The following is a 22494-nucleotide window of genomic DNA, read 5'->3' on the forward strand; positions in this document are numbered from 1 at the left end:
TCCACACTGACCCACACAGTCATTTGTGCCAGAGCAGGATGGAAACAAAGCCCTTTTGGTCCTAATTTGGGAGTAAGGGCCAGATTCTTCCTCAGCTCTGATTGTGGGCAGGGGCAGGCTGGAGGCACATGGCATCCACACACAGCATCCTTCCCCCTGTCTGCTGGCCTAAACTGCAGAGAATTTCCCTGGTTTGAAAGTCAAAACATCAGAGATTTAAACAGAAAAGCAGAGGAGCAGCCTAAAACCATGAGAGCCCAGCAGAAGGCAGAGGAGCAGAGGGTCCTGTGCTGGAAGAGCAGCAGGGCTGGGGCAGCACTGAAAGCACTGGCAGAGCTTTGTGGGATGCTGGAAAAGCACTCACATCACACAGGACACTGTCAAGGCTTTTAACCTCCTGTTAATGAGGGTTATGTTTCTCCCATGGGCTACATGGACATGGAGGTGTCACAGACAATTTTTATGAAAAATCCTTTCCTTAGGATTTTTCCTCCTGAGAAGCTGTGAGGCCTCAAGAACATTTACATCAAATGTAAACATTGATTATCTGCTGCTGTGGAATGCAACAGGTGGATCAGTGATTGACCCATGTTAGTTGTTTCTAATTAATGGCCAATCACAGCCCAGCTGGCTCGGACAGAGAGTCTGAACCACAAACCTTTGTTATTCATTCCTTCTTTTTCTATTCTTAGCTAGCCTTCTGGGGAAATCCTTTCTTCTATTCTTTTAGCATAGTTTTAATGTAATATATATAACAAAATAATAAATCAAGCCTTCTGAAACATGGAGTCAAATCCTCGTCTCTTCCTTCAACCTGAGACCCCTGAGAACAGTGTCACATGGAGGATTTTCTGAAATCTCACTGAAGTGAAGCTCCACCAGCACCAGCAGTGCTTTGTTACTAATCCTGCTTGAGCAAGGTTCTACAAAAATAAATATGGAGAGGAACCAAAGCATACTCTGTTTTATTAAACCAACATTTTTTATTAGATATTCCCAATGGGAAAAAAAGGATATAAAGCTGTAGGGATCAAAAAGTTATCAATGAAACCTATTGGACTAATGAATCCAAGTTTAACCTCTGTATAAACTGAAGAATGTCACTCTCTGTGTACTCTAGGCAGCCAAGTAGAAGGAAAAACCTTGGAAAGAGGTAGAAGCACATTTGTTGAAGGACTTTGTTGAAGAAAGCTGACCCTATACCAACAGAGGTAGTGTGGAGAGGCATTTTGAATAGAGAAGTTGGTCCCACAAACATCCCCCAAGTCCTGCTCTAAAGCTTTAAGCCTGGTCTGTCAGAGCCACAACCTGAGGAACCAGTGGAAAGTTTCCTGATTTATTGGTGTGCTGGAAGACAGGACAGAGGCCAACTGATGGAAAGCAGACAGTCCTGCAGCAAGATTCTAAATCCCAGGCAGAACCCAAACAGGGTGCACACGTGGAGAAGAGATTCATCATTGCCAGTAGCTGGCAGCATTGATTATTGATCCTGTCCTCTGAGAGTGTCTGACACTGCCACACTGCACAGGGACAGCACAGATGGAGCAGCATTGTGACGGTGTTCACTGGGGTTCTTGGATGAGGGAAGAGACGAGAATCTGACTCCATGTTTCAGAAGGCCTGATTTATTATTTCATTATATATATTACATTAAAACTATACTAAAAGAATAGAAGAAAAGGTTTCTTCAGAAGGCTAGCTAAGAATAGAAAAAGAAGATGATAGCAAAGGTTTGTGGCTCAGACTCTCTGTCCGAGCCAGCTGACTGTGATTGGCCATTAATTAGAAACAATCATATGAGACCAATCACAGATGCACCTGTTGCATTCCACAGCAGCAGATAACCATTGTTTACATTTTGTTCCTGAGGCCTCTCAGCTTCTCAGGAGGAAAAAATCCTAAGGAAAGGATTTTTCATGAAAAGACGTCTGCGACACACCATGTCACCCCAGTGTGCAGTGGTGCTGCTGCTGGAGGGGTGAGGCAGCTCTGCCCTGCACTCTGTCACACCCTGCATGTGTCACAGGAAAGCCTCACAGCTGGCACGTCGCTCTGCTTGAAAGATGAAAGGGTGAGAGGCTTGATTCTCTGATTAATAGCTGATCTGTAAGGTGATAGTTTGACTCCCTGCCTTTTTAGCTGATTGCTGCTGGTGTGTTTTAAATGTGTGTGTGTGTGTGTTAAGAAAACACTCCCCTTTCAGGCTGCACCCCTTTCCCAAGCTGAAAAAGCGCTCTCTAAAATCCTCTCGTGGAATCCTTGCTCTGAGTATGACTCAAAGTGAGCAAACTGTTGTAGTTTTTCCAGAGAGGGAGCAAAATTCCTGCAAGTAACAGCTTCTTGGCAGTGTTAAATGTGCTTCAGCACTGGCAGCACTGCTCTGCTAACAGCAGCAGGCTCTGCAAATGACTGCACTGGAGCACAAGTTATCACCACCCTGAAATGAGAATTAAATGGGGTTGCTTTAGCAAAGTCAGGTTAATGTGATGTTGGGAAATATGCTCCAACCGATATGCCAAGCCCTCCTCTCCCCATGTGAAATCCTCTTCCTAAGAAGTGTTTCACCCAGGCTGAGCAGAGCTCACACCTCCCTGTGGGTGAGCAGCAGCTGCCTCTCCTTGTGAGCCCTGTGCCACACTGCCAGACATGGGACTGCTTTCACCCATGTGTGGTGCCAGGAGAAAGAGGTTTAGTGGAATTCTGCTGAGTATGTCATATTTTCCTCTCAAAAATCCACTTCCTCAGTGATTTTCACTTCTCCTCAACTTTTGCATGACTTGCTTTTTTCTAAAGTTAGCAAGGGAGTTTGGCCTGTGGTTTAACCCTTTCCAGCCCCTTTCCACCCCCAACCAAATGTGTGAGATAAAGGTTTATGGAGGTATATCAGTGGATCCCGATTTCCCTGGAAGTGTCCAAAGCCAGGCTGGATGGGGCTCAGAACAACCTGGAAAGGGGAAGGGTCCCTGCCCATGGCAGGGGGGTGGAACTGGATGATCTTTAAGGTCCTGTGGTTCTGTGATTCTGTGTTTTAACACCAGCACAAACACAAGGGCACTCATCTTGTTTTGACAGCTGAGTTGCAATGGATTTTAACAAACCCAGGATACTTCTTCTAAGGGTTTTTTTATATGCTTAAAAGCAGATTGCAAAAATTAAAATAATCTTAGAGCTAGCAAATCAATAAGAAGTAATTGAAAACACATCAGCTCTCACCCTGCACACACCAGAAGCTTTTGCCTGCATCCATGCAACTGAAAGATGTTGTGTCACTTATTTCAGGGTTTTCACTTCTAAATGGCCATGATAAATGGTGCCAGTGAAAAACAGGGCAAAGAACTGTGGTGAACTTTGGGATGTATCAGGAATACAGCTTGAGTCCTCTGGCTGATTTAAAAAATCTTAAGCAACACAGACAGCAATTACAGCTGTGCTAGAAACTTCATTCCAGTACCAGAAGAAATCTGCAGTACCAATAACTTTTTTCAAAGCTTGTCAAATAATTTTCTTAGTTTTTAATTAGCTTCTGCAAGAGGTTGTGGCTTAGAGCTTGGAACAGAGAGCTGGGAGTAACAACATCCAGAGTCTGTTCCCAGCTGTGGAAGTGACAGGAGAGGTGGCTCTGGGCCACTGGCTGCAGCCCCCTGGCCCAACTTCCATAACTGTACAATGGTTAAAATCATACTTACTGCTCAGGGACAGTGTGAGACCTAATTAGAAGTTTGCAAGGTCCTCCAATGAATTGTGTGGGGAAAATGAACAGTATTATCATATGGGTAATGAGCTCTCACAAGACAGGGACTCCTTTGTTCAGAGAAAGCAGCTTTTGCAGCAGCAGCCAAGATCCAGCAGAAGTTTATTAGAGAAAAATAAGTGTTGCTCATCTCTGTGTAACTGAGGATTTATTGCTTTATATTAGGAGGATTTATCTGCAACATATTGCATTCCTCAGAGTTTTCACCTTTAGGGAATGACTTAGGAATTACTCCTTGATGCCTAGTTTTGTAATGAAAATTAACTTTAGCTATCTTATGAATTGTTTATCTTAAGTCTGCACAATCAGTCTGATTATAAAAGTCTAGTGTTATTCAAAAGACTGCAGAATCTCAGGTGAGTAGATGAATATTGAAAAGATACCAGGGACATTCTGCTTTTCTGATTCTGTTCCACTCATGTGCCCATTTCTCATATGAAGAAGAACAAGAGTGTAATTGTATTGCAACTTATTATTGTCTCACAGAAGAAGCAATTACTATATGTATACTAAAAGATCATTAAATATTTCCACTGGTAGCCATGAATCATGCCAGAAATATATTACTATCATACTGCATTTTCATCACATTCCCCACAAGAAACTTGGTCAACAATTAATTCCAGCAACAGCATAAGAACAGCAAATAGCAAATTATATAGTAAATAGCAAATATAATATAATTTTTTCAGTCATTACTTGCAGACTGAAATGAAAATGATGTGACAAAAAGCAGCTGAAAGATTGGAATTTCTTGGCAGAATAATCTATGCAGAGCTGAGTGACTACAGGGGTGCAGCCACCTGGGTGAAATGTGGGGCTGTGTTGGTGCAGCAATGAGTCCCTGCAGGCAGAAAAGGTGAAGCAATCAGTCCAACCCTCTGTTTTTCACGGCTGGGAAAAAAAATAAACACTGGCATCCCTCCTCCCACCCACATAATGCCACCTGTACCAGCTGCTCAAGGCAAAAGCCCCAACAGCTCCAATACCTTGGGGCAGAGCCCTGTGTGCTCACAGTACTACTGTCCAGGACACAAATAATCCTGGAAAATTTGGGGGTGGTGGTAAATGGTTGTCACTCACTGCTTTCTCTCAACTAAAACTGTATTTCCCCTATTTTTGATGCCTTCACCAGTGATGACAGGAAATACCAGCAGGTTTTCTGTGTAACAAGAGGCTACACGCAGCATTCCTACACCATCCCAGCCTCAAGAGCAAATTGCACAAACAGTGCCAGCGTATGACATTTATGAATTATGTATGAACTTTATGTTGCCACAGGGCCAGGGCAGCCACCAGCCCAGCAACATCAGCCTTGTGCCCTTCCTGCAGCACCTTGCATCACCTGGCTGGGCTGGACTGCCCTGTCTGCCCACACTGCCCCAGCACTGGGGCCACAGGGAGGAGGGAAAGAAACCTCTGTGGCCATGGAGAGGCTGGAGAGCAGCCACACTCTGCCCCAGTTCCTTTCCCAGGCAGGCAGAGCATCCTGCCTTCCCAGAAAAGTGCTAGTTCAGAATTAAATGTCTGTGGGGTCAGTGGCTGCACCAGATGAGTGGGAGGCAAAGGGAGTCCCGAATTCCATGGTGGGTGGTAGAGTAAAAGAGGAGAGAATGGCACCAGAGAAGAAACCCCTGAGCCTGAGAAGGAGAGGAGGATCATGAACAGAGCCATAACAAAGTCTCCAAGGCTCCAGCCTGACAGAGAGGGCTGCTGTGGCTCGGGGGAGAGGCAAAGAGGAGAGGCACTCAGGGCATTCAGGAGAGGAGCTGCTGTAGCTTGTGAAAAACACCAATCACTTGGTTTTAGAATTTTAAATGTTTAATAGTAATAAAATGGTTATAAAAATAGTAATATAATTAGAGTAATAATAATTTGGACAATCAGAATTTAGGACAATACGAGACAATAGAAACAAAGAGTTACAGACAGTCCGGGTGCCTCTTTCTTGGCAGCACAAGCCCGAAAAAGGACCCACATTAACAGAGGATTAACCCTTAAAAGCAATAGCCTGTTGCATATTCATACACCTCATACATGATGCATAAATTCCATTCAAACACAGGATTCTGTCTGGTCAGTGTCAGCATCTTCTTCTGAATCCAGACAGCGTCTTCAGGGCTGAGCGAGGCAGGAAGAACTTGATAATGGAGCAATTAGTTCTCTTTCTCTGAAAGACTGAGGTGTCCTATGGCTGCTATCTTGGTGCAAGTCCTCTCTTTTAAAAAGTATCTTACATAGCACAATTTCTATTTTAACATTATATTATAACCTAAAACTATATTTTAACACACTACTTAAGAGAACTAATACAGCACAACTTTCTAACATAACACATATAATATTCATTTCAATATTTGCGAAAAGTCAATCATATAATAAGCATTTTTCACATGGTTAATCAGTGGAGACTTTCAATTATCACATCCAGTGACAGTGCCCACTTGTTTGCAAGATGTAAATCTCCACCACTTTTGTAGTACAGAATGGGAAAACACTACATTTTTTCCTCCTCTGAAACGTTAAGCAGGACAGCTTGGTAACTCTCACAGCCGGATTACTTAACAAGAAACTGCAGGCAGTTATGAAATAGGTGTAACACAGTGTGCCAGGGCTCCCAGGGTTCCACATGCATTAATCAAAGACAAGTCAGAACTATGATAGCACCAGAGCCACCGAGGGAGCTTTGCCTGCAGTTGAAGACACACATGGCAGCAAAGTCTTCCCTTCCCATTGTTGATTTCCAGCTCTTCTGCAGTTTGCCATGACTATAAAGCTTGTGGCCTTTCTCTGCTCTTCCAGGCTATGTAACCACTCAAACAAAATGATTAACACGAGGCCAGTTTTGCATTAACATTTCAGCAGAGTTCAGCTGTGATCTTCCTTATTTCTGTGTGTGTATTTACAGCTGAATTCAGCACCTGCAGTGCCTGCAGCCCTCTGGCAGTGTTTTTACCTTGTGTATGTCCATCTGTGCACATGACATGCACACCTGATAGAGGGAAAGCTTGCCTGGATTGCTCCTTTAGTTTTCTTTTGAAAGGAATCACAAGACAATCAGGGGGAAGACAGCTTGATGCCACCATGATGGCAAAATCTGCCACTTCAATGTGGATGACAAATGCAATACCTTTCTAAGTGAGTTGGAGAAACTGGAGGTGAAAAGTTCTCAATCTACCTCCTATTTTTATCATTCATTCATGGAAAGTGTCCTGTTTGTCCCAAAATAAAGACACTTATATCCACTTAGTGTAGCAAAGAATGCAGCACAACTCTCCTGTATGACCAGTACTTAAATTTCGTGCAATCCTGTTCAGATTCAGGTCAATGTAATGGGATCTATTCCAGATTAACACAGGTATAAACACAGAACTGGAGCTTAAGCTGAAGGCCTCAGGGTCCTTCTTTCTGGCTCTCTACAGCTGTTCTACACCTCAGTCTGGAGGATGTGATGAAAGTCAGCTACAAAGCCAAAAAAAGTTTCCTCTTTGTGAGCAGTTAGTGCAAACACTTCAGCAGGCAAGTATTGGGCAATCCCTATGACTCTGCTGATGTTCTGGCACATCTCTGCTTGGAAAACAGACAAGTCAGCATCAGAATGATTTCTGCTTTAACAAACAAAACAAAACAAAGAAAAAAAAAAGCCCCCAGATTATTTGCAGAACAGTTCTTGTAACAAATGCTTTAAAGCAAAAAATAAAAAATTAGCAGGTCAACAGATGAAAATGTGAGAACATTTCTTTTACAGCATTTGCTAGCCTTTCAGTTAGTCTGCTTTTGAAACTAAATGATATTCATCCCTGGAGATCTTTCTTACTACATTCTAGATCTTGAAAAATACATATTTTCTGTTATTATTATTAATTTTTGCCATTCCTTGGACTTCCACAATGTTCTTCTGACATTAATCACATCCTCATGCAATGTTTACCTGGTGTTTTTTTTATTACATATTTTTGGGACAGTCTGGAACACCCATTGCCTGTTCTTCTAATCTGATGCAACTGCTTGTGGTGTTCAAAGAACATGGGGAGTGCTGACGACAGCCACCCTAGATCAAATCAAAGCTCCTGCTACTCCAGGGTCTGACAACAGCCAGTGGGTCAAGAACAGCACAAGCTTGCATGGTGTTCCCTCTAGAATATTTTTCCAGCTTCTAACAACATCTGGTTTAGGAATTTCATGAGCAGAAATGTTGCTTTCACATTTAGGGTATACATTTCTTCTATTTGTTTTATCCTTTTCTATTTGTTTTATCCTTTGTTATTTGTTTTATCCTTTTCTCAGTCCTTATAAAACACACATTGAAATACATTCCAGATTCTGGGCTAGAAAACTAAAACAAGTAATATTTTAACTGTTATGTAAGTGGTGTCTCATCATCTATGGTTATTTCATGCCTAATGAAAAGAACAAGACAATGCTTAATTACATTCAGATTTACAGAAAGCAGTTGGGCTCTTCAGGTTTGGATGCTGGTGATTCAGTGGACAGCTTCTTCCCCTGAGTCATTACAAACATTGCCTCAGCATGTGGATATTGCTGGCAGTATCAGCCTTAACACTGAATAAAAACACAAAGTTCCCAGCACTTTGAGACTTGGAAAAACAACCAATCCAGCTGGAGTGCTGCTGGCTTTAATTTCCTTTGCCTGCACTGCTGATCTCACTGATGGTCACTTAAATGCTCAGGTTTTGTCCCCAGCTGCCACAAGGACCTGCCCTGTTTGGTGACTGCACTGCTCCATCCATGAGGAAGCTCTACAGAGCTGTACTTGCAGACAATTACTGTGTTCATTAAGATCTCACTACATACTCAGTTTTATGACTTCAGCACCAGCTCTAATTACTGAATGGATTGAACAAGCTAAGCACTCTAGCAACCTGTTATTAAGATTACCTGAAAACACAGCTGAGTCTGGCTATTAGAGGTGTGACCAACTGTGTTACAGAGAAAAAAAAATCTAAATGAGAGCAGCTCCTCCCCTTCCATCCAGTCTCACCTGACCTCTGCTGATCTGTCACACCCTTACAATTTTAGCTGAGGAAGATGAAACTACAAAGGAAACCATGAGTTATATGTGATTCAGTACCAGGTCAGTAGGACAAGAGGAGGGTGTCCAGATTCCTTTATTGGTGAGCTCTGCACAGAAACTCCTCATTTCTGTCGCCACTCTGGCCATGCTCTCTGGTCAGCCTTGGAGTTGGGTCTGCCAATGGAAAACACATCCTCATGAGCCCATCCTCTCCTGCTAGAAAGTGACTGCCATAAAAGCTGCTGCAAAGCTGGCAGGAGGTGAGTTTGCTCATCTTGCCAGGGCTTGCAGTGTCACTGACCAGGAGCACTCTCACTGCAGTGGTGTCAGCCCAGCAAGGGCCAATAAAATGCTGCTGCCACGGGCATGTCACTCTTGCAAAAACAGGTCATCCAGGAATGCAGGCTGCCAGCAGCACACACAGGCAAGCAAACAACTTGTGGATGTGCCTGGCAGAGTGAGGAAATGTCCTGGGAACCAGGGCCAGTAATTCAGTGGGACAAAGAACCCTGCTACCCCTGGATTGCAGTTGCTGGGCTGAGTTCAGTGTGGATGTGACCAATGACATCAATGCAGGACTAGACTCCTGGGACTTAATTCTGCAAGGCATCAAGCGCTCACGGACACTGCTCAGAGTGCTGGCCCTCCTGAGGAAGCCCAGGAGGTCTGAAGAGTCTGAAATTTAAAAAAAAAACCTTTTAGTGTAGATGCTTACTGAAAATGAAAGGCCCACGAAGACAAGGATGCAATGCATGAGTTAATTACTTCTCATCTCCTTTCAACAGAAACATAAATTACTGGTTTGACGAATTGCAAGATTGCAAGAGCACAGCTAAAGAGGAGATAACATCTCTATTCAGAATCTCTTTGCAATAATAAAAGATAGAGATAACAAGGCAAATACAAATCTGCAATTTTTTTTCCAATTAAACAAAACAAATTAGATCCTTTTTGTTGATATCACTTTAACGAGGAGTCTATTATTTAAGCACCTAAACATTTAAAATTTAACTGATGACCTGCATTAAGACCTAAACTCAGCACATTCTAATTATTTCAAGTAAATACAAGTTCAAGCAGTCCATGTTTGCTGCTGAGGGTGAAAAGGAAAACCATTTTGCTGGGAAACACTTGGAACAGGATCTTGCTGTAGCCATGACCAGGTTTCAGAAAGAGCAGCCTTGCCTACAAGCACAGTGTATCAATCTCCCCCAGTTCTGTACTAAATAAATTCAATGAACTAGTAACAAACTGGTTTATTTAAAGTTGGAAACGTCTCCTCTGCTGGTGATCTAAGGAGCAAAGAAGATTGTTTCCTCAGCTTCCGACAGCTGAGGGGCTGCCACCGTGGGTCCAGGAGCATAAATAAACTCAGTTTATGCCAATAAGTCAATGCGGAAGGAAGTGTTGTATCCCCCTGCTGCTGCAGGACTGGCCATGGCAGCAGCCTGCAGAGGCTGTGGAGGGGCCTCCACACAGCTGTGAGTGACAGAGATGATGTGCAGATGAGCTGGAGGGAGCCCTGGAACTGACAGATGTGCAGGCAGCACTGCTGGGATCAATAGAGTCTCCTGCTCCAAAATCAACTTTGCCCGTGGTGAATGAACTGAGGTCAGTGCATCCCCAGCCTGGTTAATCCTCAAGCCAGACAAGCCAAGCGTAGATAACTGAGAATTGATTTCCCCATTGAAGGGACACACAAATGGCTGCAGGCTCTCCATTCAGTTTATGATCTACAAGGGAAAATACAGCTTTTAATTATTATCAGGGATAAAGAATTATTTATGTTTTTGTGAGGGAAAAAAAAACCACCCCACAAAAATAACCAACACAAAAGATAATGAAGTGGCCTGTTTAGGACATGGCTTCTTGTTTGCTGATTTGAAAAGCAAAGCAGTGCTACTGTGACAGATAAAGAAGCCTGAGCTGTCTCTCAGAATAGCACATCCAGCATAACTTGACACAGATTAATGGGTAAGCAGGGAAAAGTGAATTTGCACTAGCTCTGAATCCTCCCCTTTTCAGTCTTCTCAGGAGATGAAATAATGTCTGCTGGCATTATCAGATGGACTCAATGAGGAAAGGAAATAGGAAAAAATTTTGGAAAAATTATGATTCAGGCAGTTTGGGGGGAAAAAATGTGCTTACCAGCAGACTAGGTCACTAGTGACACTGATACTGATATTAGGGTTTGTTGTATTTGCTCTTGGTCTTTAGTTATATGTTGAAAACCTACCCAATGGAACTGTGGACCTAGGAAGAAGAGAATTTTTATGCGTGCTAGTTTGGAATAAGATACCCAGTTTTGGATGTTGTTCTCTTGAGCAGTTGAGTGAATGGATCTGTCCCTAACAGCTGTCCAGAGGAGGAAAAAGCTTTGTTTGCCTTTCTTGAGGTGCTACACAACAAACTGTAAAGCAACTGCAGGAGACAAATCCAACAGGATTTTGGCTATTGGGACCAAATCTTTGTAAAAGACCTAATGTACAAAATGTATATCTCAGTAAAAATTCAGGTTTTTCCAAAAGAGAGGGTTGATCAAATCCACAGCTGTGGGTTTGCACACAACAGAACCTAGGCACATCCCTGCAGGTCAGTATCAGTCTGGGCAGTAAAAAAAGCTTTGCAGCTGCTTTGCCAAACATCATCACCTCAAGCCTAGGTCCAAATTATTTTATTAATGCTTGGTTTAGGCAGAAGATCTCATCCAGCCATTTCTCTAGGGCAAAAGGCCAACCATGCTTCCACTGGTCATAAATACTCCCTGTTCTTGCACTGCTGCCAGTCTTTTTTCCATGCTGCAGAGCAGCCTTTCAAAAAGATTGAGTAAAGTTGTTTGATGGACAGTATTACAGAAAATTAAGTTTTTAATTATTTTTCAGCCAGTCTATATCTGTTCCTGAGGAATGGTTTATTGCAAAAGCAATGACACGCTCCACTGCTTGGGAAGAGTTAAAGACAAGCTGCCGTGCAAGTTTGCTCCTCACGAGGAGTGTGTGTGCCAAACCTTCTCCCAAGCCTTGTTCTCTCTGCTCCCCTGGGAAAGACATTGATGGACACACTTCACCTTCAACATGAAATAACAGCAGGCTTTATTCCTGCAGAGAATCCAGAGACGTTATGCAGGCAAGAACATTAAAGACATGCCACTAATTCTTACATTATTTATTACAGTGTTGCATCAGTTGAATTAAAATGGAGTTGAATTGTCTGTAAAATGTACACTTAGCCTAGATTAAAACATTCATTCCAGATAGAGAAAGTCTTTAAAAAATTGTAGATTTCCTTTTTTCTTTCAGCAGAATTTTTCATGAATGAATCTTTTGGAACAACCCCAAGCCTTCGCTTTTCCCATTGAAATTTATTGGTAAAGGGTATTTCCTAATACAAAGCTAAATGTTAACGACCTCCCTGAGCAAATCAAGATTCGGACTTTACACGTGATTGAAAATTTCAAGTGCAAATTTACCTTTTTCTTGTGGGGAAAGTCATTGGGCAGTTAGACATTTCTGACTGGCTGCCAGTCCTAGCACCAGACATTCATGACAGAATTTCCCTTGTGAATGGAACCCTTTGCTTCAGCAGATCCAGGCAGGTGAGCAGAAGCACAAAATGACAACATTCCTTCCCCAGCCTCATGAATGCTTCTCTGCTACTTTAATGAGTCTTCAGTAACATCCCCAGACCAAACAACAGAACAAGTTCTTCCTGTCCAGCTCAGATAAGCATTTACAGGACAGTCAAGGAAATACATATAAAATCCAGGTTAGAAAGCTCTGTCCAAACTCCAAGCAAAACCAGATGGAAGTATTCAGAAAACACAGTGTTGGTGTGAAAAAGGTCTGGTGGAGAGTCAGAAATGTCCTGGGGTAGTCACACAGAGATCACCAGTTTCCCTAAATGCAGGACCCAGAGAAAAGGCAAGACATGAAGGAGGAAGTAATTTCCAGGGGCGGCTGCCAGAAGGTGAGGACTGGGTGTCAGGGTGTTATGATTACAGTTTGTTTACACACAAGGAACAGGAAAAACACGGCAGAGGAATAGGACTGGTGAGCACAACATCACAAGGATCACTGTCAGTACGCCAGAGCCTCAGTCAACCTCACAATCTTCTCCCTACACCTAGGGTATCTCTTCAATCCTAGGAGCAATCAACTTCATTACAACAGCAATCAATATGAAACCTCCTGCCCTCTCACCAGTATCTAACTGGGGGAGGGAAGTGCTACTGATTTTAACCTGTTTTCTTAATGAAAGGAGCTTTATTTCAGTCTCGCTACCTTCACTAATATTCACTTTCCTACTTGTCCCCTACCTTTCAAACTACTGTACAGTTTAAAAAATTTTTTACAGCTGGATAAAGGTCACTATGAATTAAAGTTCAAGAAGTTTTCAGAATGAAGACAGAAAGGAGAAACACAGAATCATTTGTATTTTTATGAACTCCAGTTATGCGTGACTGAGGGGAATACTCAACATGAGCTTACAAGAATCCACAACAGCAAGTGAAAAGATGCCAACAACATGAAAATTTATAGTCAGTTTGCCATCACTTGACACAAAAACAGGCTGAGTGAGCTCATAGGAAACTACTGAGCACATCCCTGGTGGAAGGGCTGGGTGGTGAGCTGCACTGAGACACACAGGGAGGGCAGAACGGGCAGGGGCACCACTGACCTCAGCAGGCTCCACACCTCTGCAGCTGCCCTGCCTCACCCACCACACTGCCCGGGAGAGGATTAGACCAGGGAACAGATACAGCCAAAACCTGCAGGCAACCTGTGCTGCCTGGGTCACAGGATGGTGACGTGGGGAGATCCACGAGCAATGGGATGAACTCTGCAGGAGCAGAGATATGGCTGAGCACCTGGTCAATCCGTGCTTGCTCAGAGGCAACCTGAGCCTCAATTCTCACATCATAAAGGCAGACAAAAAGCTGTGACTTGCAGAAAAGGATTGGGAGGAGTGGAGGAGGGGATGGCTGCACCGTGCTAATCACAGGCTTTGGCACCACAGCTGGTATCAGTGAACCCAGTGGAACTGATGACTAAGCGAGATACCAGGTGGTGTAAGAGAATCAGAGCTTGGCCTTATGGAGGTGAAACTCTCAATTATCCTTGTTTGTTTTTCGAAGACAGGAATAAATAGTTGAACCTCGAAAAAATATAGTGAGAAGTCCAAACAAGACAAATAATTGTTAATAAAATAAAACCCTCATGTACTAAAGATTTTGTCTTAGTCCTACAGACAGACTCTTGTTCTGTTCAGGTGTGTGTGAAGCAATGGCTTTATGAGACTGTGCAAGTCTTTCAAGACTAGCCAGAGTAAATCCATTCCAAATAAGGTCCAGGCTGTGACAGCAAGAGATAAAAAGAAGCTGAACTAGGTCTACACAAAACCTCAGCTGTGGAGTTCAAGTTCCCTTCTCCTCATGCCACAACCATTTTTAGTAACATTTGCTCAAAGAAAGGCTCAATTACCTATTAATAGCCTCTTCAATGATAAATCTTTAGAATCTATGTGTGTGGATATTTATAGTGTACTTTGGAGCTAATGATTACATATGCAATAGTCACCCGATAAGGTTTATGCAAGGTATGTATTTTATATATACAAACACACCTTCCCTGAGCACCACAAGCTTGCAATTTTCAAAACACCTTTAGGTATTTGGACCTACTAATGCTCACTTAGGCAATTTCTACATCTGTGGAAAACTCACCCTTGATATCCAAATGCACTCTGGTAAAAATACCATTTTATTAACAGGGCTAACTTCCACACAGTGAAGTCCAACAGTTTTGAACTTGCAATCAGTGAATAAGGCAGAGTGAATAACCCCTTCATGGTTGTAATCATGTTGGAAAATACAGTCCATCTGTAATTAGAAATAAATATGGCCATAACAGTTAAATTAAATCCACTTTATATGGGCTAAACATAAGGAGTGGTTTTGTACTTATCAATTTTATTTAAGCCTTTACATTGCTGGGCTGGTGTTTGTATTTATCAATTTTATTTAAGCCTTTACATTGCTGGGCTGGTGTAAAAGGCCCTTTATGTCAACAGGAGTCCAGCCCTCTTTGTCTTCTGTGCATGCAAGTATGGCATTGCAAATATTTACCCAATTAGACAGTCAGCTCCACCCAAGTAGGAACAAACAAAAACAACTGCTCACAGCATTCCAGAGAAACAACACAGCACAAGAACAGATTTCTGCATGCAAACAGGCAACCAGCTAACCATGGAACAGCAAACCAGCAGATTCTCAAATGTTAAAAATTAGGGGCAAGCTGTCTTTGATAACCACAAATCTTTGTGCTGCTGATTCAGACATAGGGGAAGTTGTCTGGCTGATTTTTCCAGCTGAGATTCCTCCAGTGCGTGTGAGAAAATTAAATACACATTCAGTTGAATAGATGCCCAGGCTGGCTGATGAGAAGACCAAGAGCTTCTCAGATGGGCTGCACAGACTTTCTGGCTTCTCAGGCAGGGCACAAAGCCATTCATCTTGAGATGTTTTGTATTGGTGTGGGGGTACCAGTCATTGGTTTTTCTGAGTCTGGATTGATGACACTAGAGACAGTAGTTCATGTTTGGACTCAAGTGTTTACTATTTCTTATCAGTAAAACAGCCTCACAACTGTGAGTTTGGCAGCTTTTCATTAGAAGGCACAAAATGGACAACAGTCTCTTGTTCCAAGGTCTTTCAAGACTAAACTATCCAATTAAGAACTGACACCTGGATTATTTCCCTTTAAACCCAATAACTGATCCCACAGAGCTGCAAAGTGGACTTTTCCACCCAATTACAAAATGCCACCCAGACCCATGGAGAAGAAGGAAGAAGAAGCATGAAGAAGAAACTCAGGACAACACCCTGTGCCCTCCATCTTGCTTCCATCCACAACATACTAAAAATCCCAAAACCTCAATTTCTCACCAAGTGACACACCTGCACTACTCTCTATAATCTACTTCACACTTTTGTGGATTCCAGTCTATCTTGAAGTCTGGGAAACTTTCTCCATGAATGAGGGTCAAAGTCAGTGCTCCCCTGGGGTCAGGGCACCCCAGAGCAGACAGGGAAATATTCCAAATGCTCTGGGTTTCCACATATTGGTTTCTTCTGTTTTCTCTGACAGGGTTATTGGATTTCATTCCTGGTGTTTTTTCTCTCTTGCCGGATGCGGGACGTTATTAACCAGTAACACCCAAGAGGTTAATGCCTGTCTGCCCTGGGATCTTTCTGCAATCACAGCTTGCAGCCTCTGCAACATCCGTGAAGGCACCAACCTCATCTTTACCAATGCCACGAGCACCTGACTTTGTGAGGCAATTCCCAAACAAACCTGGACAAACAGTGAAACCTGGTGAGTGCTACACCCACAGACCATTCTGTATGATAACAGGGTAGGAACATACAGCTGCCCTCTGACCTCACAGCTTGAGTCTATCCTTCCTTCCCTCTAAATAAAGAAAGCAGAAGCTTTTGCTACAGTCAGAGGACAGAAATGGGCACTCCCAAGGCCAGCCCAGACAAACTGGGATCTCAGCAGCCTTTGGAGATTCTATTTCCCCCTGCTCTGTCCAAGGGCAACAGCTAAAAGCAACAGCTACTAACTTCAGCACCATTACAGGCATTAAGCAGAGCAGTGTGGGCACAGTGCATGATCCTGAACCAAGGATATTGCTGTCCAATGTGTTCTGAGCTTCTTCTTCAGCACTCTGCACAAGCAACATCCAAAAATATGCCTGGATAAGCAAATGAAGCTGGCAGCACCCAGCTCAGATCATTAATGAGGTTAAGTCTGCCTAGGATTTGATTTGATCTGTTTTAGTACCTATAGAAACAGTAACATTTACAGTGGCACATTTGAAGCTGCTAAGGTCCAGTCCTGCAGTGCAATGATTTGCATTAGTGTATAGCTAGAACAAACTTGGCACTTAATTAGTCCTTTGAGTTTGCATGCAAGTGGCCTGATCTCATTATTACAAGTGTGTCCTTTTATGAGTAAAAGCTGAAGGGTTTGGCTTTACATAAACACATTTTTCACCATCACCTAGCTTCAGCAGTTTCTAAAGTATCTCTCCAGGCAAAGTTGTAGGCTTCCCATATGCTGCACATTTTTAACTTAAAGTTCAGCTTGATAATCTGAAACCAACAGCAATTTTCCCCACCAAGGTACAGTGAGCTGCATTGAAGAGTACTGATGCAATCAGTGACATGGAAAACTTGAGATTTTGCCTGAAAAGCAGCAATATTTACAGTACCAATCATGAAGCAACATGTAAACCACAGTTCCACACCTCATTATGCACCAGCACACGTGCAGGTTCTCTCTCTGGTGCTTCTCCTCTGCACTGCTCTTCCTGCTTCCATGGGCAGCTTAACACTGGAAACCTTTTCCCATTCTCCTGCTCAAACCCAAGCCAGCTCCCTGAATATAAATCTCAACAGAATGATGGGGGGGGAAAATCATAGGTAGGTTAGCTCCACATTCTCATATTTTCAGGATGGTAGCCTGGAAGACGAACTGGCAGTACTTGGGCACTGATCTCTTTCATGTAGTCATAATATTGCCCTTCAAGACAAACTACAGATGTCTTAAAGGCTTCTTTTTTTTCTTTTTTTTTCTTTTTTTTATAGCAGTGTGAATTGGGCAGAATCATCCAATGAGAAAAGTTGTGGGAAAAAGTGTTTTCCATATGAGAGGAACAGCTCTAAAGCTCTTGGCCATTGCTCCTGAATTGAAGGGACATGAGGATGTACAGACACAACCAGAGTGTGTGACACTGAGTCTGTTCCTGCTCTATTTATAGTTATTGCCATGGGAAGGATGGGAAAGCAAGGGGCAGAGCCAAGGAGTTCTGATCTGATCTAGAGCTTGCCCATCCCATCAGACACGGAGGCTGCAGCCTCTGAGGTGGGAACAGTCCTTCTGCTCAACAAAGTGAGGAGAGTTTGGAAAATGAGGATGCTGCAGAGCTCCTTCCCGTCCTCTGTAACCACTCATTCCCAGCTCAGTACCTACAGTGCCACTGCATGCCTCCCCCACTATGAAACACCATGAAATCTAAACCCTGAAGTAAGCTGGTGTACCACTTTTGGGGGATTTCATGTTTAACCCTAAAAACTAGAAAATATTAATTCCAGAAGCATCTTCCTCAGGCACATATGACAAGAGTAACTGGGAGGCTGCCTACCTTAGAGGAAAAGGGCTAGAATTAAGTGTCATAAGAAGAGGGATGTAACAGGAAGACACAATGCATTTTTAAGGGAAGTTCCTTTTTATCCTATGTGGGCATGACTGAGTCCAAAGTCACCAAACAAATGAAAATCATTTAATCTTAAATCAACCATGGACATGCTCTCCTGAACACACACCTTGGAGGTGCCTTTCTGCAAAGGACTAATGTTATGCAAGGACTGGTGATAGAAATGTATCTAGTCTTCTTCTTTATGCAAGAAATGTTTTCATCAAGAAATAAATGTATTTAAAATACAATGTTCCTATTGTTTGGTGGCTTATCATGATACTTCTTTTTATTTCATCTATTTAGTCTCTAATCTTTAGTCTGTCATGACTTGGACTACTATTATAAGACACAGGCCACTCCCTCAGATGACACTTGACTAGCTACTCCTTTAAAAAGTTATTACAGTCAATAAATTTACCCTCAAGGAAACCTGGTCCATTGTGCCCTGCTCTTTATGTCACAGCTAATGTTAAAAAAAATATGGAAGCATCACTTCTAATCAATATCTTTAAAGGTCTGGACATAGTATAAATACATGTATAAATGAAAATATAGAAAGATTAGAGTATCAACAATTTTACCCACACCTGGATAGAAGAGCTTGCCTCAGTAATGATGCTCAGGCCAGCCTCACAACCCACTGTCATCACCAAAGTAACTTTTCCAGCAATATAACCAACAAACAGCTTTTTTTCATAATAAAGTTTAGATTAAATCACCACTTTGAATACCAAGTATGAACTCACTGAACTCTCTGCTACATAAATATGCAGAACTGTGCTGATGAATGAAGTCAAAAGCGAGGCAGAGGCACTGCCTTTGTGTCAGGACAGAGGTTCATTGACAGGGAGTCAGTGCCCACAGCTGCATGTGGGATGTTGGCTGGCTAATTATATGATAGTTGTTACATGGATTTATAGACATTTGAAGACAGCAGCCTGCATAGAATTGTTCTTTCTGTTTTGTTCTGGTAAAAGAAAAAGCAGCTAGAGAAACATCGGCAACTAAACAAAAAACGTTCCATTAACATTTGTCACATGCCCACTACAATATTATTAACCACACAAAGACAGGGCTTTATTTGGATATCTTAGGGTTTAATTTCCATGTTCAAACTCCAACTATTGTTCCTCACCCTCAGATTATGTAAAAGCAGCCAAGTTCTTAAGCTCTGCTCACTGTGGATGACTCATGTTATTATACACTAACAACCAACACAGTTTGTTTTCCCCCTTTGTTTTACAAGCCTGAAGTGTTCTGGCTGGAGTTTGCCTTGTTCAGAGCTTGTACGTTCTGCATCCTGCCTGTTGTACCCTGTAATCACTCCCTGTCCTTCTCCTTTCAGCTTTTAATGAGCTCCTGCCCTGGGGCTTGGGCAATCTCACAGAAACACCCTGCAGAACTCAGCATACACCTTTTCCCTCTCAGGCATTCTGACCTCTGAGAAGGAACAGGACATCAGTGACAAGTGGTGTCCTCCAGGGTCTGGTGTCCTCCAGGGTCCTCACTGGAACCAGCTTTATTTAATGTCTTCATTAATGTTATTTAATGAATTTAATGTGTTCATTAATGACCCAGACAAAGGGACTGGGGCAGCCTCACCAAGTTTACAGATGACACCAAGCTGGGTGGTGCAGTGGCCACACCTGAAGAAGGCCCTGGATGAACTTGAGAAGTGGCCCACAGGAATCTCCCTGTGGTCTAAGCCAAGTGCAAGGTGCTGATCTGGGTTTGGGCCATGCTGGTGACAATCCAGGCTGGAGGAGGAACAGATCAAGAGGGATTTGGGGGTGCTGGTGGATGGGAAGCTGTTCATGACCTGGCCATGTTCACTCACACCCACGCCCTGGGCTGCATCCAAAGGGCAGCAGGGAGAGGGAGGGGATGCTGTCTCTGTTCTGGTGAGACCCCACGTGGAGTGCTGCATCCAGATCTGGGGTCCCCAAATCAGGAAGGACATGGTGCAACTCTGGGAAGGCCACCAAGAGGATGAGAGGGATGGAGCACCTCTCTTAGAAGGAAAGGCTGAGAGAATTGGGATTGCTCAGCCTGAAAAAGCTGTGACCTAATTGTGACCTTCCAGTACCTGAAGGGAGCCCTCAAGAAAAATGGAGAGGGACTTTTCACAAGAGCCTGGAGTGACAGGACAAGGGAGAATGGTTCACCTTGACAGCAGGTTTCGATTAGATAGCAGGAAGAAATTCTTTGTTGTGAGTGTGGTCAGACCCTGGCACAGGTTGCCAAGGGAATTTGGATGTCCCATCGCTGGAAGTGCTCAAGGACAGGGTGGATGGAGCTCTGAGCAGCCTGGGATGGTGGAAGGTGTCCCTGCCCAAGGCAGGGGGTTTGGAGTAGGATGATCTTCAAGGTTCCTTCCAACCCACACCATTCTATGATTGTATGATCTGCAGGCTTTGCTGCAGGTTCCTGAGAATTCACACAACTACACTGGAGACCTCTGATAAAGCAAAGAACTCAGGATGACAGACTGCCACTGATGTCAAAAGATTTTTTGAACTCTTGTACGTAGGGTTGGCATGGGGAATCAAACAATGAATGTCACTAAATCCTTTTATGGAGACACAGGAGATTAAGGCTGAGCATATGACTGGGAAGGTTTCTATTCTCTGCATCAATAAGAGAAAGTCTTGAAGGTGAAAAAAGTCAAAAAAATCTCCAGTGAAGCAGAGGGAGAGCAGTTTTACACATAAATCAGGCCTTGCTCTGTGATTCTCCACCACTGCCTTCTGAGCTTATATCAGCAGACAGCTCATGTTTTGATCTAGTTTAAGTAGGGAGAAAAATAAATTGTCCAAGTATCCTAAGCTTCCCACACAAGAGGCCCATGAGACAGTGCTCATGAGGCAAGCACATTGTCAGATTCCAGAACATCACAGAGTTTAACACAGAAAGTGTGAAAGAACAGGTGAAATTATTTATTTATGTAATGAGCAGCAGTGCTGAGTACTTAGAGATTCTTCTGCCTTTGCTAAGGGATGAGATAAAAATAACGATGTCATTAATCTTACAAAGACATGTGAGAGCTTCTTTCCAGAAATAACTGTTAAGCATAAAATTTCAGGCATTAATCAAAGCATGCTGAGGCCTAACCTTCCTTAGGATTCCAAAAAGAAATGTAAAGCAACAGGACAGTAAAGCAACACGAACAAAAGGGGCATTTAACCTTTATTCTAAGTGGGTAACTTTGGGGAAAATATGCTCAGGGACAGGTTACTGAATAGTTTAGATTTGCACTGATTCAGCTGGTTTTGGAAAAGCTGCAGCAAGTTTTACCCTCTCAGAAGTTGTTCCCTGTTGTCTGAAAGGAACCAGGAAGAAAGAAGGGCACCACCACATGATATCATGAATATGAAAAAAAACCATATAAAATATTCAAATAAAATATTCTGCAGGAAGTAGCAAAAGAGGCATACCCATGAGGAAAGGAAAAACACAGGATAAAAAATATTGCTTAAGAGGTTCTTTCAGGAAGGAAAACTAGCAGATGCAGCACAAGGGAATGTAAACTCTGCTCAAACACTGAAAATATAAGCAAGATTCAGGGGGAGAATTTAAATACAGAAAGATTTTTTTTTCAAATAAAGAAGAGATGCAGCACAAGCAAAGATGAATTATATTTGTTTCCCATAAGCCAAGTCCAGGAAGAGATTTTGTATAAAGATGAATCATTTTATCTTGGATCCTGTTGATAAATCTCAAAGTGAGTGATTCACCAAGAAAGAGTATTTCCCAGGGAATGAGCTCTAGCCCTTATTTAGAGATGCCAAAGGTGTTCCTTAGTGGTCTGGGGATGCAGATAAATTGTCGGTGTCAATTCAAAGCTCATACACAGTTGCCATGAGGGGAAGTGTTAGGTCTGCATGTGATTTCCTGAAACAAATGAAACATTTCTGCAGAGGAACCCATCAGAAGCTGACAGTATATCAAGGCTGTTTTCTCTCAAAATAGTTGACTCAAATTTTTTGAGCAGATCCAACTGGGTCAGGGAAAATCCAAAAACAAATTAAGAAAGAGAAATATATTGTGTCTTAAAAAATCTGTCAGAAGAATCTAAACAATTTTAGCATATTAAAGTAAAACCAAAAGCTGTTTCAGTACAATAAATAGCAACAGAAACTGAGTATTTACAATTCCAAGTACAGAGTACAGTACACAAATACCTTGGTTCAGCAGTAAGGTCTGCAAGACATTACTGGGGTGATCCCAGTTGGCATTAAGAGAAAAATTCTGGGCTCATCTGTCACTTCCAGCAGTGGCACTAACAACCTGTCCAGCACATTTTCCAAAGGCACTTTGCTCAGCAGGATCAGCTATGCTAACTCTCTCCATCCCAGCTGGAAATGAACAGAGATCAGAAGGGACAGCCATATCCCAGGTTAATTTTACTCTTCATTATATGCAGAGAAGACCTGCCTCTTTGCCTATA

The sequence above is a fragment of the Zonotrichia leucophrys genome, chromosome 2, assembly GCF_028769735.1.
Source record: "Zonotrichia leucophrys gambelii isolate GWCS_2022_RI chromosome 2, RI_Zleu_2.0, whole genome shotgun sequence".
Taxonomy (NCBI): domain Eukaryota; kingdom Metazoa; phylum Chordata; class Aves; order Passeriformes; family Passerellidae; genus Zonotrichia; species Zonotrichia leucophrys.